A 25,544-nucleotide genomic window follows, 5' to 3' on the forward strand; every position below is an offset into this window, starting at 1 on the left:
TAAATTGGTTAATGTAAAATATAAAATAGTTCTACCACCTCAGAGGCACCAGTGACATTGCTGCATATGTTACAGTTGTTCTTCAAATCATATATGTATTTACTGTGTGTGATATATGATTCCTGGTTCTTTCACCCAACATGCCTCATACAACTTTTTTCCAGTTAACCACATCCTGGGATCCAAAGTATACATTCAATATTGCATATATTGTGCAGAACTGTTCCAACAGATCTTGTGTACTACATATATCAGAATAGTACACATTGCCATACTGTAACAAAACAAAAAAAAAGATCTACATGTAAACAATGCAACCAACTATCCAAGAGTCATACCAATTAAAATACCAAATAAACTTTGAACAGTAAAAAATAAACAAACAAATAAACAAAAACATGTGGTAGGTCAAAGAGAAGCATATGGGAAAATAAGAAAATATTTTGAATTGAATAAAAGTGGAAACAGGATTCAAACTTTGTGGTTCAGAACTAAACAAGTACTTAAAAGGAAATTTTGTAACATTAAATCCCTGCATTAGAAAACAAGAACGATGTAAAGTCACACCATAAGCATCCAGCTTAGGAAATAAACAAAACAAACGAAAAAAAGCAAATTAAATACAATAAAAGCAGAAGGAGGAAAATAATAAAGGGGAAAACCCAATGAAATTGAAAACAAAACAAACCAAGAGAAAAATCAATTTCACCAAAATCCAGTTCTTTGAAAAGGTAAAATAGATAAATCTCAAGCCAAGTGATCCAAAAAGAAAGAGAAAGGATACAAATTACTAGTATCAGGCATTAAAAAGGGGCTATCACTTACAGACCCTACAGACAGGGGCTCCTGGGTGGCTCAGTCAGTTAAGCGTCAAACTTCGGCTCAGATGATGATCTCATGATTCCTAAGTACAAGCCCCACATCAGGCTCTCTGCTGTCATTGCAGAGCCTGCTTCAGATCCTCTGTCCCCCACCTCCCCACCACTCTCGCACTCACACATGCTCGCTCACTCACTCAAAAATATACTTTAAATAAAATTATAAGAGAATATTATGTATAATTTTATCAGTTAATTTGATAAAAACAAACTATCAAAGTTAACTCAAGAATAAAGAGACACCCTACATAACTGTTTTACTTTTTTTTTTTTTTTTAAGTTTATTTACTTTTTTGGTAATCTCTTTACCAAATGTGAGGCTTGAACTTATGATGCCAAGATCAAGAGTCACATGCTCTTTGGACTGAGCCAGCCAGGTGCCCCTAACTATGTTTGTTTTATTTTTTTTTTTCAACGTTTATTTATTTTTGGGACAGAGAGAGACAGAGCATGAACGGGGGAGGGGCAGAGAGAGAGGGAGACACAGAATCGGAAACAGGCTCCAGGCTCTGAGCCATCAGCCCAGAGCCCGACGCGGGGCTCGAACTCACGGACCGCGAGATCGTGACCTGGCTGAAGTCGGACGCTTAACCGACTGCGCCACCCAGGCGCCCCTAACTATGTTTGTTTTAAATAAATTGCATTTTTTACGGGGCGCCTGGGTGGCTCAGTCAGTTAAAACGTCTGACTTCAGCTCAGGTCACGATCTTGCGGTCCGTGAGTTCGAGCCCCGCGTCGGGCTCTGGGCTGATGGCTCAGAGTCTGGAGCCTGCTTCCAATTCTGTGTCTCCCTCTCTCTCTGCCCCTGCCCCGTTCATGCTCTGTCTCTCTCTGTCTCAAAAATAAATAAAAAATGTTAAAAAAAAATTTTAAAAAAGAGAATGAAAGGAATGAGAGAAAATATTTTAAAAATAAATAAATAAATAAATAAGTTGCATTTTTTAATGTTTATTTATTTATTTTGAGAGAGAGACTGTGTGTGTGCAGCACAAGCGTGAGAGTGAGTGAAGAGAGAGAATCTCAAGCAGGCTCCGTGCTAGAAGTACAGAGCCGGATGTAAGGCTCGGATCTCATGAACCATGAGATCATGACCTGAACCAAATCAAGAGTCAGATGCTTAACTAACTGCGCCACCCAGGTGCTCCTAAATAAACTGAATTTAAATGCCTTGTCACAAATAAAATTGAACCCAAATGGTTTCACTGGTAAATTCTACCAAATATTTAAGAAAGAAATAACATCAGGGCACCTGAGTGGCTCAGTTAAGCATCTGACTCTTGATCTCTGCTCAGGTAATGATCTCAATGTTCATGGGATCCAGTCCTGGTCAGGCTCTGTGCTGACAGTGCAGAACCTGCTTGAGATTCTTCTCTTTCCCTCTTTCTCTGCCCCTCCCCTGCTCATGCTTGCATGTACTGTCTCAAAATAAACATTTAAAAAAAAAAATCACATCAGTTCTACATAAACAGTGCTAGCATATAAACACTTAGCAATTTAACTTAAGAAGTCAACAATACCATGATACCAAAATCAGATACGAACAAGAAATCTACAGACCAGTATCTCCCTTAGATATGAATGCAAAAACTCTGAACAAAGTATTAGTAAATAGAACCTAGCAACTTATGAAAATAATAATGTATCATCACCAAGTGGAGTTCATCCCTGGAATGAAAAATCAACCTATATAACTCACTATATTCGACTTAAAAAGTATAATTATATGATTTCGGTAGAGGCAAAAAAAAAAAAATTGACAAAGTTCAATTCATTCATGGCAGAAACTCAGCAAACTGAAAATAGAAGGAACTTCCTGAACTTGATAAAGAATATCTATAAGACTACAAGAACCCTACAGTTATCATATGTAATGATGAAAGACTAAGTACTTTTCCCATAAGATGGGGAACAAGGTAAGGATATCCACTCTCACCACACCTATTCCAGATTGTACTGAAGGATCTAGTCAGTGCAATAAGGCATGCATGCATGCATGCATAAATAAATAAATAAATAAGCAAGCATTCACATTGGAAAGGAAGAAATAAAATTATCTTTAATCATAAACAAAACTGTCTACTTAGAAAATCCCAAATAATCTATAAAATAGCTTCCCAAACTTACTAGTAAGTGATTTCTTAAGGTTGTACAATACAAAGTCAATACACAAAAATCAACGTATTTTTACACAGTAGTAGCAAAACAGAAGTTTGGAGGAAAAAAGTAACATTTATAATAACATCAAAAATCATTACTTAGGAATAAATCTAACAAATATGTGCAAAATTTGTATGCTGATAACTACAAAGCACTGATGACAGAAATCATAGATAACCTAAATGAACAGAGAGATACGCTCTACTGGTAGACCGGAAGACTCAATATTTTTAAGGTGTTCATGCTCTCCCAAACGCTCTCCATGATGCCATACAATCTCAAAAGACTAACGGTCTTTTTTTTTTTTTTTTTTAAAGAAACTGACAAACGTATTCTAAAACTTACATTAAAAAGAAAAGCACCTAGGGGCACGTGGGTGGCTCACTCAGCTAAGAGTCGGACATCGCCTCCGGTCATGATCTCGTGGTTCCGTGGGTTCAAGCCCAACGTCAGGCTCTGTGCTAATTATGCTCTCTGGAGTCTCCCTCTCTCTCTGCCCCTCCCCCACTCACACTCTGTTGATGTCTCTCTCTCAAAAATAAACAAACATTTAAAAAAAAGAAAGAAAGAAAGAAAGAAAGAAAGAAAGAAAGAAAGAAAGAAATCAAGGGGCACCTGGGTGGCTCAGTTGGTTAAGCATCCGACTTTGATTTCAGCTCAGGTCACGAGGAGTTCATGGGTTCCAGCCCTGCGCTGGGCTCCACGCTGACAGTTCAGAGCCTCCTTGGCATTCTTTCTCTCTCCCTCTCTCTCTCTGCCCCTCCCCTGCTCGTGCTCTCTCTCTCAAAATAAATAAATAAACTTAAAAAAAAGTTTTTTATTTTATTAATTTTTTATGTTTATTCAGTTTTGAAAGACAGAGACAGAGCACAAGCAGGGGTGGGGCGAAGAGAGAGGGGGACACAGAATCCGAAGCAGGCTCTGGGATCTGATCTGTTAGCACAGAGCCCGACACAGGGCTCGACCTCACGAATTGCGAGATCATGACCTGAGCTGAAGCTGGATGCTCAACCAACTGAGCCACCCAGGCGCCCCTCAAAAAAAGTTTTTTAATAAAAAAAAAAAAGGAATTGATAAACTAGACCATCAAAATTGAAAACTTCTGTTCTCTGAAAGGTAATATGAATAAAAAACAAGCCTGAGAGAAAAGATTTGCAAAACACATACCTAACATGTTAATTAACTTGGATTTAAATGAAATTTAAAGAGGCGGCTGGATGGCTCAATCAGTTAAAACGTCCAACTTCTGCTCAGGTCATGATCTAGCCGTTCATGGGTTCGAGCCCCTCATTGGCTCTGTGCTGACAGCTCAGAACCTGGAGCCTGCTTCGGATTTTGTGTCTCTCTCTCTCTCTGCTCCTCCCCTGTTCATGCTCTGTCTCTCTCAGTCTCAAAAATAAATAAAACATTTAAAAAAATTTAATTTCTAATTATAATACTCAGAAAACTATAGAACTCCCCCTCCCCCTTTTTTTTAAGTTTATTTTTTGAGAGAGCAAGCGAGCACAGGGAAGGGACAGAGAGAGGGAGAAAGAATCCCAAGCCGGCTCTGCACTGACAGTAGGGAGCCTCACGCAGGGCTTGAACCCATGAACTGTGATATTATGACCTGAGCTGAAATCAAGAGTTAAACGCTTAACCCACTGAGCCACCCAGATGTCCCTAGAACACTTATGATAGAAAGTGAAAAAGACACAAAGAAATGGAAAAACATTCCATGTTCATGGACTAGAAGAATAAACATAGTTAAAATGTCTATATTACCCAAAGCAATCTACACATTTAATGCAATCCCTATCAAAATACCACCAGCATTTTTTCAGAGTTAGAACAAAGAATCCTGAAATAGCATGGAACCACAAAAGACTTCGAATAGCCAAAGTAATCCTGAAAAAGACATCACAATTCCAGATTTCAAGCTATATCACGAACCTGTAGTCATCAAGACAGTATGGTACTGGCACAAAAACAGACACACAGATCAATGGAACAGAACAGAAGACCCAGAAATGGACCCACAACTATATGGTAACTAATCTTCAAACAAAGCAGGAAAGAATATCCAATGGAAAAAAGACAGTCCCTTCAACAAATGGTGTTGGGAAAACTGGACAGCAACATGTAGAAGAATGACACTGGACCACTTTCTTACACCATACACAAAAATAAATTCAAAATGGATGTAAGACCTAAATGTGAAACAGGAAACTATGAAAATCCTACAGGAAAACACAGGCAGCAACCTCTTTGACCTCAGCCACAGCAACTTCTTACTAGACACATTGCCAAAGGCAAAGGAAACAAAAGCAAACATGAACTACTGGGACTTCATCAAGATAAAAAGCTTCTGGGGCGCCTGGGTGGCGCAGTCGGTTAGGCGTCCGACTTCAGCCAGGTCACGATCTCGCGGCCCGTGAGTTCGAGCCCCGCGTCAGGCTCTGGGCTGATGGCTCAGAGCCTGGAGCCTGTTTCCGATTCTGTGTCTCCCTCTCTCTCTGCCCCTCCCCCGTTCATGCTCTGTCTCTCTCTGTCCCAAAAATAAATAAATGTTGAAAAACAAAATTAAAAAAAAAAAGATAAAAAGCTTCTGCACAGCAAAGGAAACAATCAGCAAAACTAAAAGGCAGCTTGTGGAATGAGAGAAAGATATTTACTAATGACATATCTGATAAAGGGTTAGTATTCAAAATCTATAAAGAACTTATCAAATTCAACACCCAAAAAACAAATAACCCAGTCAAGAAATGGGCAAAAGACATGAATAGACACTCTTCCAAAGAAGGCATCCAGATGTCTAACAGATACATGAAAAGATGCTCAACATTACTTATCATCAGGGAAATATAAATCAAAACCACAATGAGATACCACCCCACACCTGTCAGAATGGCTGAAGTTAACAACACAAGAAACAACAGGTGTTGGTAAGGATGTGGTGAAAGGTGAACCCTCTTGCACTGTTGGTGGGAATGCAAACTGGTGCAGCCCCTCTAGAGAACAGTATGGAGGTTCTCAAGAAACTAAAAATAGAAATACCCTAGGACCCAGCAATTACACTATTAGGTATTTACCCAAAGGATACAAAAATACAGATTTAAAGGGGTACATGCACACCAATGTTTATAGCAGCATTAGCAACTATAGTCAAACTATGGAGAGAGCCCAAATATCCATCAACTGATGAATGATAAAGAAGATGTGGTATATACACAATGGAATATTACTCAGCCATCAAAAAGAATGAAATCTTGTCATTTGCAATGACGTGCTCAGAGCTAGAATGTATTATGCTAAGTGAAATAAGTCAGAGAAAGACAAATACCATATAATTTCACTCATATGTAGGATTTAAGAAACAAAACAGATGAATACATGGGAAGGGGAGGAAAATAAAAAGAGGGGGAAACAAACCACAAAAGACTCTTAATGATAGAGAACTAACTATGGGCTGACAGAGGGAGGTGGGTGGGTGGGAGATGGGCTAGACGGGTGATGGGTACTAAGGAGGGCATTTGTTGTGATGAGCACTGGGTATTGCATGTAAGTGATGAATCACTGAATTCTACTCCTGAAACCAATATTGCACTGTACGTTAACTAAAATTTAAATTACAAAATAAAATATGATAACATTTCTAATTATATATAATGTTGGAAGGAGTCATACTCTTAAGAAAATTTAAACTAGTGTCACCATATCCCTTCTTTTTGTTTTACAATCTCTTCTTTTTAACTACCCATAGTACTTTGTATTTGTACCAAACAGTTTGGCACTTAATTACATAGTAACACCAAATATTTTGTATCTTCCCAGACTTTTTTTTTTTTTTTTGGTAACTTAAGCATACCTCTTTGAGAATCAAAAGTTTTATATTTTTCCATAGAAGATATACAAACGGCCAATAAGCAAATGAAAAGATGGTTAATGTCCTTAGTAGGAAAATGCAAATCAAAACCACAAAGAGGTAGCACTCACACACAGTAGGATGACTTATAATTTTTTTTTTAATTTTTAACGGAAAATAACTGTTGGAATGCATGTGGACAAACCAAAATCCCTGTGCATTGCTAGTGGAAACATAAAGTAGTTTAGTCTCTGTGAAAAACACCTGGCAGTTCCTCAAAGTTAAAACACAGAATTACCATATGACCCAGCAATTTCACGCCTAGGTATATACCCACAAGAACTGAAAACAGGTACTCAAAGAAGTACATGTGCACACACACATGTTCATTGTAGCACTATTCACAACAACCAAAGGTAAAAATCGCCCAAACGTCCAACAAATGAATGAATAAACTGTAGTATGTACATACAATCAAGTAGAATTAAGCCATAAAAAGGAATAAAGTACCAATACAAACTACAGTGTGGATGAACCTCTAAAACATTAAGTGAAAGAGGAACCTGGGTGGCCCATTTGGTTAAGTGTCCAACTTCAGCTCAGGTCATGATTTCACGATTTATGAGTTCAAACCCTGCATCAGGCTCTCTGCTGTCAGTGCAGAGCCCACTTAGGATACCCTGTCCCCCTCTCTCTGCCCCTCCCCTGATTGTGCTCTCTTTTTCTCTCAAAAATAAACACTTAAAAAATTTTAAATAAATAATATTAAATGAAAAAGGCCAGATACAAAAGGTTTTATATGATTCCATTTATATGAAATATCCAGAACAGATAAATCTACAGAGACAGAGCACAGATTGGTGGTTATCAAGGCAGCATACTATAGTTAATAATATTGTATTGCATATCTAAAAGTTGCTAAGACACCAGACCTTAAAAGTTCTCATCACAACAAAAACGTATTTGTAACTTTGTATGGTGACAGATGTTAACCAGACTTATTGTGGTGATCATTTTGCTATATAAATATTGTCATTATGTTGTATAACTGAAATTAGTATAATGTTATATGTCAATTATACTTCAATTTTTAAAAAAAAGATATATTTGCAAAAGTAATTTATGATAATCTGGAATGTTAGAAACTTTTTCTAGCTTAATCTGAGTGATAGGTACATCTGTAAAACTTCATTTGTATAACTGACCATTTGTATATTTTACCACAATTGAAAGAAAGACCCACAAATAGTTGCCACATAATACAGTGCCTTTGTAGGTTTGAACAGTTAACAGAAGAGTGGTCTGTCAGGAGACAAATCACTAATATGTAAGAGGAACTGAAATGGGAAAGGAAAAAATAGCCCTTAAAGTAATTTAGAATTGGAGCACCTGGGTGGCTCAGTCAGTTAAGCATCCAACTCTTGATTTCGGCTTAGGTCTTGATCCCAAAGGGATGGGATCAAGCCCCACGTCAGGCTCTACGCTGAGCATGGGGCCTAAGATTCTCTCTCTCTCTGTCTCTCTCTCTCTCTCCCCCCTCTGCCCCACTCCCCTGCTCGTGCGCTCTCTAAAATAAAATAATAAAGTAACTTGGACTCAAGGTAATAATACTAACACTTTATACCAAGTACTGTTCTAAGAACTAACTATACATATAATAATGCATCTAATCCTTCTCATAACTCTACATGACAGGTATTATTATTATCCTCATTTTACAGATGATGAAACTTAAGCCCAAAAAGGTTAAGTAATTTGCTCAAGGTCACACAGCAATGAGAACTTTCCCCATGATAATAAACTTATTTTTTTTACCATAACATACATACCTATGAATATACAACAAAACAAAAACGAAGACAAACTAAAACTGGCATTCTCACAACTGGCATTCTCACTAAAACTGGCATTCTCACAACTGGCATTCTCTTTGGTTTCTACAAAACCAGAGACCAACAGTAACATTTCTTTGCCCCATCATGAAACTTCAAAGTCAGCATCATCCTCTCACCAATTTCAGTCTGCAATCTTACCTAACTATAAACCTCACTCAGAAAGGCACCGTCTACATCACCCTTGATCTTCTACTCTGAAATAAGGCTTCACAAAATAAAAAGTACTTACTTTCTCACAAGAATGTTAAAGATACTTGGAAAAGAGAACAAAGAATAAAACATATTCCAAAGGAAAAAAACCCATAACTTCATAATCTACTGGATGAATACAGGTGAAAATAGAGGTTAAAAGAATCAAAAACAATCCCAAAGTTTCTAGCTTGCAAGGTTTTAGAAAGGTTAACAGAAATAAAAATAAATGGCCATAAAAGTCTTGCACACAAATGTTCATAACAGCTTTACTTGTAATAGCTAAAATCCGGAAATGATTCAAATACCAATAAGTAAACAGATAAATAAATTATGGTATAACAAAACAATGGAATAGTACTAAGGAATACAAGAAATGAACCATAATACATGCAACAACATAAATACCACAGACATTATGCCAAAAGAATACAAACAACAACAATACACACTGTATGATTACATTTCTATGAAACTAGAAAAGACAAACCTAATTCATAGTAATAGAAATCACATCAGTGGCTGCCTAGGAATAGAGTGAGTGATTGCAAAGGGTTATAGGGAATTTCCAGGGAACAGAAAAATGCTCTTTGTTGTCACTAGGGTGACGGTTACCTGAACACTAAAAATTTGTGAATTTTACTGCAAGTAAATTATACTTTGGTAACGCTGACTGAAAAAACATTATTAACTTTGAAACTGGTAAATAAGGGGAACCTTTTGCAAGGGGAAATGAAAAAGATGAGTTCATTTTATATGTGTTGAAACTAGCATATCTATGAATATTGAAGAAATACAAGACATCTCAGGCAGGCATTTGGAGACATTTAGAGTAAGGGGCCAGTAAAATAAAATTTTTAAGAAGGGGACAATAAATAGCACTAAGCATTACAAGGAAGACATTTAGAACCACACATGAATATTTATTCTCCTTGAGATTTCTCAAAAACATTTTTCTAAGTTTATTTATTTATTGGGGGTGGAGGGGCAGAGAGGGGGAAGGGGGGAGAGAGAGGAAGGGAGAGAGAAATACTCCCAAGCAGGCTCCACTCTGTCAGAGCAGAGCTGGACAAGGGGCTCAAACCCATGAACCGTGAAATAATGACCTGAGCCAAAGCCAAGAGTCGGATGCTTAACCGAATGAGCCACCCAGGCACCCTGAGTCTCTCTCTAAACTCAAAGTCCTGCTCCCTGAAAATCGACCTAATAAAAAAATTGATGTTTTTTTGGCACTTAAAATATTAAAAAAGCAAACAAGATCAGGAGGACTAAGATCACCAGTATATTTATGCTTAGAAAATTTTTTGCATATTTTTGCACACACTAAATTGCTAAAAAATACCAATAACATTTACATATCCTAAGTTTCCCATGTGTACCATACAGGTAATTTACTAACTACAAATTTTTTTTTAAGATATTTTACTTTTAAGTAGTCTCCACACCCAACATGGGGCTGGAACTTATAGTCACAAGACCAAGAGTTGCATGTTCTACCGACTGAACCAGCCAGATGCTCCTAAACTCTAAATTTTTCATGTCTCTCATTTGAAGTGCTTGTAAATGTGTACTGCTGTTCTGCAGACATGCATACTAGGAGGTTTTTCTCCTCCTGCCTAATCCACCATTCAAATGTTTAATACCAACCATCTTTGAAAGGATAAGAAATTATGATTGCTTATACAAAGGGGTACAGTGTGGGAAGGGGATAGACATGGAAGGATAACTTACTTTCCATGGTATATCTTTTTTGTATATTTATTTTTTAATTTTTCAATGTTTATTTTTGAGAGAGAGAGAGAGAACGTGAGCAGGGGAGGGGAAGAGAGAGAGAGATGGAGACACAGAATCTGAAGCAGGCTCCAGGCTCTGAACCGTCAGCACAGAGACCGATGTGGGGCTTGAACTCACGAACTGTGAAATCATGACATGAGCCGAAGTCGGACTCAACCGACTGAGCCACCCAGGCACCCCTGTATATTCTAAATTTTATACCATGAACAGTTATAACTTATTCTAAATAACTTAACCTCTTTCCATTATTTAAGGCCTTTTCCAACTTTAAGGCAAAAGCTGATGATTTCCCAAAGACAACCGTGGTGCCAAGATGCAAGTATGATGGAAATACTTTGACTAATTTACTTCTCACAGGCCTTTGCCATTATAGAGCCTTAGCTCTTAGCTCTGTCCATTAACTTCATGTAAAAGTACTATTAGCCTCTAAAAGATAAGCTCTTTCTTTGCCTCATTAGAAGCTGGAAGACAGTTTTACAAATCAGATTTATTTCCTTTAATCTTTACTAAAGTTTTTTTTATAAAATCCTGACTCAGCCTTCTCCTTGACTTTTCTATTCCCAACAGCCACATTCCCTCTAATTCTAATTATCAATACCCCAAGACTAGTAATTCCCATACCTGAAAGGAAATTCTCACTAAGGAAGAGAAATAGAGAAATAAACTGCATATACTAGTATTTCACGTACAAAGAAGTAATGAAAAATTTTCATATTCAAACATTAATAACTCTGTTATGATATAGGCAGATATCAGAAGGTGGTAAAAAGAGAGAATTAATGAATACAAAACAGCAGCTTTTAATCTTTGAATCTTTAAAATCTAGTGAAATACTCTAAACTTGTGAAATCTCAGTAACATTCTGGAGAAATGTCATTTACAGGAAGAACACCACTGCTAATTCACTTCAGTCTAATTAACAATATTAAGTCTAGGAGTGCCTGCCAGGCTGGCTCAGCTAGTGGAGCGTGAAACTCTTGATCTCAGGGTTGTGAATTTGAGCCCCACACTGGGTGTAGAGAGTACTTAAAAGCAAAATCTTTTCCAAAAATTAAGTCTAATTAGCAATATGTGATTGATTAGTCAAAAAGTTTTTTTCCTCCCTTTACCCTACTGCCATGTAGATTCTACTTAACCTGGTAGAGTACAACTAGCTCAGGTTTTACAGACATATTCCTGGCTCCATTACTTACTGGCTACACAATCGTAAGTTCTTTAACCTCAAGCATCGGTTTCCCCACTATATAATGGGGCTGCCACCTACCTTGCAGAAATGTTGTAAAAGATTAAAACAAAAATATATCTTAAAGTATCACACACACAAATAAATGTTCAGTAACTGGCAGCTCTACTACTACTAAAACTCTTATCATAAATTTCAACATAATTAACTATTTAAAAGACTAAATAAGCTGTAACTCAACATATGGCAAATATTTACTATGGCTGAAATATTTCAGTTCTCTTCTTCAGAATGCACAGTATGACTGCACTTCCTTACCTCTTCTGTGTAATCTGTTAAGACCATGGGATTTGTTTTGGCCAATGAATAAGCCAAAATGACATGACCCTCTTCTAGACACTTTAAGAACCAGTGAGTTATTAGCAAGTTTCCTTTCTATTGCCATGGAGATCGCGAACAATGTGTTAAAATGGAGCCTCTATCAGTCTGAGACCCTGCATAGCAAGAACAAGCAGAAGCCCCCACCAACCCACACTATACATACAGCATGTCAAGCAAAAAAATGTCCTGTTAAAAGCCACTAAAAGTTCTGAACTGTTTGTTACCACAACATAACCTAGTCTCTCCTAATACACAACCAAAGCCAAAATCACTATCTTTCTTGTTTGCTTACAAAGTCTTCCTCAACACATCCTTTCCCTTACCTCTAGTAAACCCCTATCCTATCAATTTTTCTGCCTTAATGTCTCTCAAATCCATCATGTCGGCTCTCCTTATTTAGACTTCTGTAATAACCTTCTAACCAATCTTCCTACATATAATTTCTGCCCATTTATTCTCCATAATACCTTCAGAGTAATCTTTTCAAAACACAAATCTGATTAATACACTCCTGCTTTTATATGATTCTCACATCAGCAAAAATGGTCCTTCAAAAAATAACTATAAGAACTGCTAGAAATGTTTCATATTCTGCATGGTGATTACATGACTGTATACATCTGCAAAAATTCAACAATGTTACACTTCATATTTATGCAGTCTGGTGCATTAATTATGCCTCAATTAAACAGTTAAAAGAACTAAGATGGCCCCAAAGTAATTTTTTACCAAATATCCATCCCTAACCCTATAAATAACCTATAGCCACAAACTATGAATCCCTTTCTTAGATATTGATCTTTCATGCTCTCAGGTATTTGATATCCTTTCCAGTCCTACTTTTCTTTAAGACCTAGATAAAATCACACTCCCTCAGGGCTCATTCCAGCTTTCTGAACATCATTAAACTCTACCTTTACTTTTGCTATAACAGCTCTTTGTACATTCCTCTTCCCATAACCTTAGCATTGACTAAACCAGTGCATCTCAATCAGAAGTGATTTTGTTCCCCAGGGGACATCTAGCAATGTCTAGACATTTTTGATTGTCACATGCGGCAGGGAGTGCTACTGGCATCTAATGGGTAAAGGCCAGAAATGCTGCAAAATATCATAATACACAGCACAGATCCCCCCCATAACAATTAATTATCCTCCCTAACATGTCAATACTGCCATGGTTGAGAAATCTTGCACTGAATTATTGTATATACCTATTTGCAAGTCTATATCCCTAACTAAACTGAACTACAGGAGGAATCCAGTCTTAACTCATTTTTTGTATCCGGGCACAGCACCTAGCAAATAGCACTTGAATGTATAATAAATAGATGTCATTATGATAAACACAGTGCCTAGAATATAGGACTCAAAATATATAATACATGTGTTATTAATGAATCTCATTTTAATTAAAATAAACCTAAAGCTACATAGTGTACTGGCTAAACTGGTAGTCTTTATTTATTTTTTTCTTTTAAAGATATTTTTTCATTTACTTAAAGTGGGCTCTACGCCCAGCACAGGCTCAAACTCACAACCCTGAGATCAAGAGTTGCATGCTCTACCAACTGAGTCAGCCAGGTGCCCTAAGCTGGTAGTCTTTAAATTCAAATTTCATCAATTACTATTTTGATTTGGTGTTTTCATAGTATATACCAACAAATCAAAAGTTATAACCTGAGTATCTCAAAAGTGTTAAGTGAAAATTGATTTCCATACTAAGATAAGCATGAGTATACCAAATAGCTTAATCACTCACTATGCATCAAAAGGAATAAAAAAAGAACACTGTTTCAAAAAAAAGTTTTCATCTTATCACACAGTACCATCTAAGACAAAGTAAAATAATGGATACTAAAATTTAGAATACCAGAGCAACTGGCTGGCTCAGTTGGTGGAGCATGCAACTCTTGATCTCGGGGTTGGGAGTTCAAGCCTGAATGCTGGTTGTAGAGATTACTTAAAAATAAAAATAAAAGCGGCGCCTGAGTGGCACAGTCGGTTAAGCATCTTGACTTCAGCTTAGGTCATGATCTCAGAGTCTGTGAGTTTGAGCCCCGCATCAGTCTCTATGCTGACAGCTCAGAGCCTGAGCCTGCTTCAGATTCTCTGTCTCCCTCTCTCTCTGTCCCTCCCCCGCCTCGCTCTCTCTTAAAAATAAACATAAAACATTTTAAAAATATAAATAAAAAATTTAATACTAAAATTTAAGGATACCATTCCAGAATCCTAACTTTAATCCAATATAATTTATATTAACAGAGTAACAGTGCACCTTAAATTAATGTCAAAAATAGACATTTTTATTATTTAATAAACATTTCATATCTCAAAAACAGAATTTTATTGTTAATGACTGGATGTACCACCTCAAAGAGTCATAAGACATATTTTAGGTGTTTGCTTACTGTACCCGTTTTACCATTCCTACCCTAATATATTCCACACCATCACGTAGAAGGTTGAATGAAGATCTGCACTTTCAAGACTTTTAAATGAATCAGATGACCTGTTAAATTTAGTTGTTTAGAGTAAAATATCAGGAGGCTAATTATCCAACTGAAGGTAAATTTTTGAAAGAAAGATACATTATTGAAGTATCTACATTCCAAATATGGTAAATAAAAGTTCTTTGATTCCTACTCAAAGTTCTCAAGACATACAACTTTCAAAGTAGGTCCATTCTTGTGGATTAAAAACATGTTTTTTTCAAATATCATTTTGGCCCTCCTTACAGGCACAAAATCTAATTCAATTCCAATACTAAAACTACCAAATGCAAAAACAAAGTAAAATACAAACCAAAATACTCCCATCCCCCTTATCATTTATTTTTTATTAAATAATAAATAGCACTTACTTCCTATATATTCAACCAGTGACAGAAAAAATTTCATTTGGTAACAATCCTTTATTTAGGATTTTGGGATAACAACTTTTACTATAGTTATAAGCCTCTCTTGCAAAACTTATTCTTCTAATTTACTGTATTATCTAATACATATTACAAAAACGAAATTCACATATCAATATTTTTATTTTCTTCTAAAACCATGCTATTCTTGAATATAGTGGTTCTCTTCAACCAATTCACTACATATTTGTATGTATATGTGTAATTAGTTCAACCAAAATGTCACATAAACGAAGAGATACCCAAATTCTATACTTTCCATCGCTAGCAACGAAGTCTATTATAGGACATTCCTTTTCTAAATAGAAAACTTTCACATCTTTTCCTTCTTGAAGTCCTTTTCCTCTAAAGTTTCACAGCATTATTTTACAGAACTTGAATATTCACACATACTACACAAAAACATTTTGTCAGTACCTAAAATGAAGATAAAAGGAAGGATCTTTTCATTACTCTATTTTCTCAATAATGGAAAAATCAGCGCTAACAACTATATATGTCAAAGTAAAGAATTTGAAAACAAGCACATTATATTGTTCCTCTGGGACTCAGAACCCTTAAATTCTAAGGAACAAAACCAACAAACACCATACTCCTATAATGTGATGATCCATTATTATAAAACATCACAGTCATCATCTATCATTTACATAGCATGAGATTACTGAAACACTACATGTTAAATACTATCACACATACCATACAGAGTTTCTATGCAACAATAAAGTTTCTTTATCAAGTATAATTACAGGTAAATAAGTAACTTTAGTCTTTCCAATCAACAATATAGATGCTTTTAGCAAAGAGAGAAAGCTTTCCCAAAGGAAAAGCCTTCCCCTTGTTTAGTAATGCTGTTCATCAAGTTTTTCTGAAATTTCTTTCTCAGTCTCAGTGGAAATAAATTTGAAGAAATCAGTAAAAAATACAGCCTAGAGACTCATAACTGCTACCACAAGTGGACTAAAAACATCAACCAAAACATAAGGATATGGTAAAATGTCATGCACTGAAGCACACTGAAATTTTAAAAATATACTTAATATACTTATCTAATATATTTAGTCACCTTACAAATCCTGTCAAAATATATGCTGCAATATTTTTAAAATCCACATATACCCCAAATAAAAATAAAAGACATTTTCTCAATATGCTCCAAATAAAAAGTTTTCCTTCCTTAAAAAATAAATTTTGCAATTCCTAAGAAACTGCACTCATACACACAGGCTATGACTCTAGATATGTAATAACATAGGTTCCCCAATATAAACACCTCAAAAGTTACCATCACACCCAAAATGGCTGGTACCCTTACCAGGATCTTTTAGACAGAGTCCTTAGTACCCTAACAAGATGTGCAGCCTAATAAAGGTAAATATGCATAACTATCAAATAGACTAGAGACTAGAATCAGGAAACACTGGAAGTAGACTTATTAAAAGAAAAAACAAGTATATTATACTTCAGAGGCATTAAAAGTAAATACATAAAGTAAAGGCATAAAAAGATGATGTAGCGCCTGGCTAGCTCAGTCAGAAGACCATGTGACTCCTGATCTCAGAATCATGAGTTTGAGCCCCACCTTGGCTGTAGAGATTACAGAAAATAAATAAATAAATATACACTTTAAAAAAAGGGGGGAGGGGGTGTGCCTGTATGGCTCAGTTGGTTGAGCATACAACTCTGGCTCAGGTCATGATCTCATGGTTTGTGGGTTCAAACACCACATCAGGCTCACTATCAGTGCAGAACCTGCTTCCTATCCTCTGCCCCCCCCTTTCTACCTCTCCCCCAAATACGCTCTCTCAAACAAAGTAAACATTAAAAAAAGGTAGAAAGGATGAGTTGAAAAAGAAATTAAAAAAATTTTTTTTCAACGTTTATTTATTTTTGGGACAGAGAGAGACAGAGCATGAACGGGGGAGGGGCAGAGAGAGAGGGAGACACAGAATCGGAAACAGGCTCCAGGCTCTGAGCCATCAGCCCAGAGCCCGACGCGGGGCTCGAACTCACGGACTGCGAGATCGTGACCTGGCTGAAGTCGGACGCTTAACTGACTGCGCCACCCAGGCGCCCCGAAAAAGAAATTTTTAAAAAATGTAACTGGGTAACTAACGTGAATGTACATATTTTAAAAATGTAACTGGTTATCCAGAGCACATAAAGATACAGCCAAAAAAAAAAAAAGTTTGTTGGGATGCCCAACTCTGAAGTTTCTTAAGCATCTGACTCTTGATTTTGGCTCAGGTCCTGATCTCATGGTTGGTAAGCTTGAGCCCTGCAGAGCCTGCTTGAAATTTTCTTCCTCTCTCTCTGCCCCCCTCGCCCTGTGTGAGCACACTTTCTCTCTCTCTCTCTCTCTAAAAATAAATCAATAAACATTAAAAAAAAAACATTCTCATTAGAATGCTTACCCTTACATACCACATTCTGATTATTTCCTATTATTTTTCATTTAAAAAAAACTTATTGTAACTTACTAAATTGAATTCACTAGCCATTATTAAGTCACAACCTAAAGTTTGAAAAACACTAGCTTAGAGGAACTGACAATCCCAAGGAACTGACAATTCCTTGCTTTCATGAGTATCTAGTTTAAGAAAATATTCAGGAGGTGGAAAAAAATGAAAAGACAGAATTCCTCCAGGGCAGGTATCATGTCTTACTGGCATATGATCATCATTTAATGTCTGTTAATTAATATATTGTGGAATACAAACCACTTTCAAGGTAAGGATGTACAAAGGGAACCTACAAGGATAAGCTTAGGAGAGCAGGAGTACTTTGGATGCCTTCAAAGCTAGGAAGGTGAAAAGAGCTCCAGGATGTGGAAGAGTGACATGAAATGACTCTTAAATAAACAAATGAAGTAGAAAAGGGAAAGAAAATTTCATTATTTAGGAAAGGTTTATCCACAAAGGAAAAAGAATATCTCTTGTAGAACTAGCCAGTAGTCCACTATAGGTATAAAAAGTTTGTAAGCTACTCTTAGAATTAGAAGTTCTAATAATTTAGGGGTGCCTGGGTTGGCTCAGTCAGTTAGGCATCCAACTCTGAAGCTCAGGCTTGAGTTCAAGTCCTGAGTTGGGCTCCACGCTCAGTGTGGAGCTGACTTAAAAGAAAAATTCTAATCATTTCTTTCAAAAAGGTATGTCCAGCTCCAAATGTATTAATCCAAATCAAAATTATGGAATGCACTTCAGTGTTAAATATTAGACTCCCTGTATTCATTTGCAAACATTTATTAAACAGCTAGTGTGTGATAGCCAACAACTTACTGGGCACTTACTATGTATCAGGCAATATGCTAAGTACTTAACAAGTTATCCCATTTAAACCTAACAACCTTGTAAAGCAGGTTCTATATTCATTTTATAGATGAAGAAAGTAAGGCTTAAAAAGTCACATAAGGGGGGCGGGGGGGACCTGGGTAGCTTAGTTGGAAGCGACCAACTCTTGATTTTGGCTCAGGTCACAATCTCCCGGTTTGAGCCCCGCATCAGGTGCTACGCTGACAGTGTAGAGCCTGTTGGGATTCTCTCTCTGCCCCTCCTCCCCTTTCTCTCTCAAAATAAATAAACTTTTTTTAAGTTACATAAAGTAATTACACAGCTAATATTATTAAGTGAAATTAAGATATATTACGTGCCAGTTTTAGCATTATCAGTGGTTGCAAATCAGAATATTTTGTTCCATTCCATTATTTGTCACTGCTTTTCTCAGAAACTAAATTTTGCATATCTTTCTAAGAGTTCTGTTTTATTTTAAAGTTTATTTATTTTGAGAGAGAGAGACAGCATGAGGAGCACGAGCAGGGTGGTGGGCAGAGAGAGAGAATCCCAAGCAGGCTCAACCCATCAGTGCAGAGTCCAAGGCAGGGCTCAAGCCCACAAACCACAGGATCATGACCTGAGCCAAAATCAAGAATCCTACACTTAACCAAATGAGCCACCCAGACCCCCCATGCATGTCTTTCTAAATAGAATAATTCACCTTCTTCTAACTCTGCATTTTGTCAAAAGGAAAAATCAGCTCCTTTTCAACTTTAAAGATGTTAGAGGCCACTTAAAAGTAGTTATGTTTAGGGGCGCCTGGGTAGCTCAGTTGGTTAAGCAGCCAACTGCGACTCAGGTCATCATCTCCCAGTTCGTGGGTTCAAGCCCCGCATCAGGCTCTGTGCTGACAGCTCAGAGCCTGGAGCCTGCTACAGATTCTGTGTCTCCATCTCTCTCTGACTCTTCCCTGTTCTCTCTCTCTCAAAAATAAACGTTGGGACTCCTAAGTGGTTCAGTCAGTTAAGTGTCCAACTTCAGCTCAGGTCATGATCTAAGGGTTCAGTTCAAGTCCCATGTCAGGCTCTGTGCTGACAGTGCAGAGCCTGGAGCCTGCTTCAAATTCTGTCTCCCTCTCTCTCTGCCCCTCCCCTACTTGTGCTGTGTGTGTCTCTCTCTCTCTCAAAAATAAATATTTAAAAGAAGTAAAAAATAAACATTGGAAAAAATTTTAAATATACAACTCTAAAAAGAATGAGTTATTTACACTGACATTGGCATTTTTAATAGGCTATATATCTATACTTTTATTTACATGCCAGGTATTTATGTGAGTTCAAGCCCACATTGGGCTCTACACTACAGCGTGGAGACAGCTTAGGATTCTCTCTCCCTCTCCCTGCCCCTCCCCCACTGGTGTGCATGTGCACGCAAGTGTGCTCTCTCTCTAAATAAATAAACTTAAAAAAAAAAAAGGTGCCTAGGTGGCTCAGTAGGTTAAACATCAAACTTCGGCTCAGGTCATGATCTTGTGCTCATAGGTTCGAGCCCCGCATGGGGCTCTATGCTGACCGCTCAAAGCCCACAGCCTGCTTTGGATTCTCCCCCTCTCTCCCTGCCTCTTCCCTACTCAGCAATCTGTCTCTCAAAACAATAAAATACAATGTCAAAAATTTTTTTTCTTCTTAAGAACTGTTTCTAGTCCCTCCATACAACTTTTTAATTCATGTGGATTTTTTAGAAGGTCTGAGACATCTTTAATGAAATTAAACATCAATTTTTACCACTAAAAATTAAAATATTTCAACCCAACAATGGAATGGAATGGAATAATACAGGTTTGTATCTTTCTCACATCTTAGAATTTCAAATCTTGAAGAATATTTTTTTTAATTGATGTTTATTTATTCTTGAGAGTAAGAGAGACAGAACGTGAGCAGGGGAGGGCAGAGAGAAAAGGAGACGCAGAACCCGAAACAGGCTCCAGGCTCCAGGCTCCGAGCGGTCAACACAGAGCCCGATGTGGGGCTCAAACTCACGAACCGCGAGATCACGACCTGAGCCAAAGTCAGATGCTTAACCAACTGAGCCACCCAGGCGCCCCAGAAATCTTGAAGAATATTTTTTAAAATCCAGCCATAACAAGTATAAAAACCTAAAAGCAGATAAATGTAACGTTGGCACTCTGTTTAACAGATCAATCTCAATTTTTCGCAAGAAGTTGACTACAGAAATAACACTTTTTAGAAAAGACTCATTCATACATGATTCTGAACATCAGTTAATACATACCAAAAAACCCTCCTAATTTCTTTTTTTTTTTAAGTTTATTGAGTTTGGGGGGGGGGGGCAGGCAGAGAGAAGGGGAGTGAGAATTATGACCTGAGCTGAAATCAGGAGTTAAGAGTTAAGCCTCTAGGCTTAACCTACTGAGCCACCCAGGCGCCCCAAAACCTCCTAATTTCTAAAAGGTTAAACTAGTATGAATGCAATTATTATAATAGAGACTACTGATAACCAAAAGTGATACAAAGAAAAAATTAACTGATTTTAATACACAAATCAGTCAGATGAAAAACCCAGAATTTATTTCCTGGTAATGTGAATAACAGATTAATCTCAAATCTAATTTCAATGCCAACTGTTGGCCCCTAGAAAATTTCTGAAGTTACTATGTATTTATATCCACTAAATATGAGCAAATTACTAAAATAAATTATTCTCTTTATGGTTAATAACAGCATTTAGTCTTCCTGGTGTTCTATAACTAATCAGCTTCTTTCTTATTAATGGACTGACATAACATGGGACCAAATATGTATGTGCCTCGATATACAGAAAGGTTGTTTAATATTAACACACATTCAAGTAACTGCCATATCCATAGTTCTCCTCAAATCTATACTATAGAAAATACAGTAATAATTTTCTATTCAGTTCACTCATACTTTTGTTCTGTACATTGTTCTATTTCTCTAAAACCTCTCAGAGTTTAAATATGTTTGAGAAACTATCTTTTAGTTTGGAAGGTAGGTTACTGTCAAGATAATATTAGACTATTAAACCCAGTTGATTCTTAGAAAATCTTCCATCTATAAAACATGAGAATTATAACGAAATTAACAAATCAGATATCAGAATGCCAAAAGTTAAGTCATTAAAAGGGAATCCAGAGAAAGAGTCAGTTGTGAAAGAACAGGAAGTGATGTACACTGCCATTTTGTAGATGAACTATTTAGAAACCTAAGTACCATACTAAACTGGAATCAACCAAACCCAGCTCTCAGTATTCTCTGACAGTGGCATCAGAGGTCAGCCGAAATAACCCTCAGGCAGTTTTTCCTTAATAATGAATTTATCTAATTGGTAAAGAAGATACTTTTACCACTTTTAGAATTCCTACCAGCTATGGAAAACGGGGTTTCTTTTTACTTGTTCTTAAGAGTCTCTCTTAGTTCTAGCATGCTGAAGTATAGCAAGAAGTTTACGTACATTCTGTGTATATTCTCTAAGTTTTGTAGCCTTCACTGACAAATCTTCTCTGCCTGCATCTTTCCAAGACAAAAACATAATCATTCTCTGCTAAGCAGTATGCTTGGGTTTATACGTGACAATATATATGAATTATCAACAACATACAGAATTAAACTTTACGGCATAATTTCCCATATAGGGAGAAACTCTATACACCAAAACTCTACACACATGGCAGCTTTGTGCCATGAAATAAAAATTCAAATGAGAAGTGCTGTTTAAGTCAAAATAAATTTAGATAAAAATCAAAACGAAATAAAGAAAGCAAGGAGAATTCCATTTTCCGAAGAAAAATAATAAAACTGATTTAACATATCATTAATGTGCCTCCTTATATCAAAATCATGAAATGACAGAAACTAAATTGTTGCCTAAAACTACTACTACTAACATCTTTAAATCCCTGTCTTAAAACAGGTTTCAAAATGCAACAAACACACCAAAAAACGTATGATGGGTAACATTAAATGTAGATGACATCCAGAGGTATTTTAAAATAAGTCACCCACTAAGCAAAGCTTAAACACCAAATGCAACTTGTTAGTAAAATATCAAAACAACTCATATCTGTACATATTTTAGTCTTCACTGCTTTGGGAAAAAAAAGTAATTTTACGAACTTCTATATATGAGACATTTTTAAATCATTTCATCAGTAAATCTAAACACTTAAAGAAAAAAAGTATGAACAGTAGACTTCAAGACTATTCTTTGATCACAAAAAGCACTTTGCAACACACTTCCAGGATGTTAAAATTTTTATTTTTATTTATTTCTACTCTAAAAACAAGTACTACTGTAAGCCAGATGATTTCTTTTAAATAAATATGACATGAAGCAAAAGAAGTGGAAAATGACTACATAACACAGATCCTTTCACAGAATAATTAGGCAAATTAATGTCTTCTTTTTCATTTCCTTAACAAAGCATCTCCACAGAAAGGTTTGTAACCTAATCATTTTCAGAAAATTCCAATTTCAATGTTATACAAATAGCATTAACCCTGAAAATTCACAGCTCAAAGAGAACGAAGGTCCATTAAACGGCCTGCCTGTATGCATTAGTCTTTAATAATTCTTCAAAAACTACAAAAGTCACAAAAGAAAAAAAGAGAGGGACATGAAAGAGTACAAAATTATTTCATCTGAATCCCAGTGAAAACCCAATGTGTTCACACACACACACACAAAATGTCAATCTAGTGTTTAAAAAGAAAGCGAGAGAGAGACATCAAAACTGTTCAAACATGGCAGGGTCCCTCTCCAGAGACCATCTTTCTCAACAATAACAACAGGAACAGATATGCTTCCCAGGGACAGATCTCAGGGGAAGAATATTAAACCGGTACTGTTATCGATTTAAAACCAAGGGAAAAGGGTAACCTTTCCAAGGGAAGCGCCATTACTTCCCACTCCTGCTCCCCCTCCCTTCAGTGTATACACGGGCCTGTGTATGAAGAAACTGCCTTGGACTTCTGCAGCATTGCAGTAGACTAAAGGATGGGGAAGGGGGAAGGGTAGGGGGGAGAAACGCTTCCATCACCCCTACAGGAGTATAGATTTCCTGAGCGGGGGTGGAATCCATCCAGCAGGCTACCCTTCCCAAGAATACAGACACTACAAAGGAGGAGAGGGCGGAGCAGAGGATCAGAAGGGAAGGAAAGGGACCTCGCGCCTTTAAATCGGGGTGCACAGCAACCCAGTCTCCCCATGAGAGCCACACCTTCCTCGAGACATCCCCTTCCACCACCCCTTCCGGTGACCCTCAGGAAAGAGAAATGTAATTGCTCTTGCCCCTCAAAACGGGAGGGCGCCCAGCTCACCAGCTTCTTCACCCCACCCACAGAATCACAGACCCTCCTTGTCTCTCTCCCTACCCCACCCCCACATCCCTTCTACTCGGAGAGGCCCGAGTGGGCCGAATTTCCCCGCCCCCTCCATGTCTCCCTTTCCCAAAGCAGAGGTGCCCTTACCCTTTCGCCGACAGGTCTGGGCGGAGTAGGCAAGCGCAGCCCCCTGCAGCGCTCGGGTAGCCGCTACGCTGGAGGGCGAGGAGTGAGGAGGAGGGGGCCTGGCGACCGACCGCCGCCCCCCCCCCCCGGAGCCCCAGCAAGCCGCCCAGCCCAAGCTCTGCGACAAGGGGCAGGGGGGGAGGGGGCGAGGGGACGACCGGGGTCGAGGAGGCGCCCTCAGCGCTTGGGCTCAGCTAAGATGGCGCGGGGAAGTGCTGGGAGCCGCCGCCGCCGCCGCCTCGGGGGAACCGGCCCGGGCCTCGGCCGCCTCCCGTCCTCACACAGCCGAGGCCCTCTCGTCCCCCGCCGCGGCCCCTCGGCGGGCGGGCCCACGCACAGCCCTCCGCCACCACCACCACCCCTGGAAAGGGGGCGCTCACAAAGGGAAGAGAGGCCGCGGGCCGGCCGGCCGGCGGCGGGGCGGGGTCCCCAGGGGCCGGGAGGCCTCAGAGGTTCGCCGGTGCCTCGCGCTCTCGGCCCGTGAAGGGCGCAGGCAAGCGGGACCCCTCCTCTCTCCTTAGACAGGCGGCGGCACCAACTCACTACCTTTGCCACCCTCCCTCTCTCTCTCTCCTAGCCCTGAAGCCACAGAGCCCGGCCGCTGCCCAGGTTCCCCCCCCTTCCCCGACACCACTCCCCTCCTCCCGACAGTCATCCCAGTCTCCGATCTCGCGAGATTTCCCGCCTGACAGGCCCGACCCTGCGCGAGACACGACTGCGTACGCGTGCGCGCCCTCTCGGGAGCGCGCGAGTGCTTGCACTGGGCGGAGTCTTCCCGGGTGGCCCAGAGTCCCAGCCTTAGTCCAGCCCTGTCTCGCTCAGCTGGCTGAACTCTTCTGCCACGCGGGTGTCAGGTGCATTCATTTCACCCTGAAATCTAAGAAGAGCTTATCTGCTCTCCTTCTCCTTCTCTCTTCCAAAAACATCCGCCGCCCCCCCCCCCATAACCTTACGAATAAGAAGCTTGCCCTGACATGTAGAACATCCCATTCTTACACATCTTAATTCAACCCCTCCGTGGAATGCAGAGGTAAACTGGTCAGCGTCATCAGTATATAGTTGAGTATTTGAGAGTCTAAAAGTTTACAGTAATTTTTGGAACGGTAATAAGAGTTGCGAATACAGATTAAACCACCCTGTATGTTGGTAATGGTAGGAAAGAGACAAATTCTTGAGAAGTTTTTAGTAGGTTGAGTGAAGGTAAATTGTTGAAACGTGAGCAGTAAACAAACTAAAGAGTCCTACGGGTCCTGATGCAAGAAACGAATAGAGCTTTTAATTTTTTGTGTGGTGAAAAAATTTTTTAGAGGAACTCCCTTCAGTGGGCTATAAAGAGAGCAGTTTTATTCAAGAACCAAAAAGTGTGCCTGAAGTGCAGTTATAAAAAAAAAAAAATCTTGGTTCTTGGGGCACCTGGGTGGCTCAGTAGGTTAAGCCTCCTTGGGCTTAGGTCATGATCTCATGGTTAGTGAGTTCTAGATCCAAGAGA

At 38.4% G+C, this 25,544-nt stretch overlaps 1 protein-coding gene across 1 annotated transcript in view; it reads right to left on the reverse strand.

Moving 5' to 3' along the window:
* The window catches only part of TAOK1 (TAO kinase 1), a 146,364-nt gene extending 121,697 nt beyond the window's left edge, over nt 1-24,667 (reverse strand). The window contains exon 1 of the mRNA XM_047832129.1: nt 24,017-24,667. The gene's annotated coding sequence lies outside the window, so the exon portion shown is untranslated. The remainder of the gene's footprint in view (nt 1-24,016) is intronic.
* Nucleotides 24,668-25,544: the final 877 nt, after the last annotated feature.

The sequence above is a fragment of the Prionailurus viverrinus genome, chromosome E1 (assembly GCF_022837055.1).
Source record: "Prionailurus viverrinus isolate Anna chromosome E1, UM_Priviv_1.0, whole genome shotgun sequence".
Classification (NCBI taxonomy): domain Eukaryota; kingdom Metazoa; phylum Chordata; class Mammalia; order Carnivora; family Felidae; genus Prionailurus; species Prionailurus viverrinus.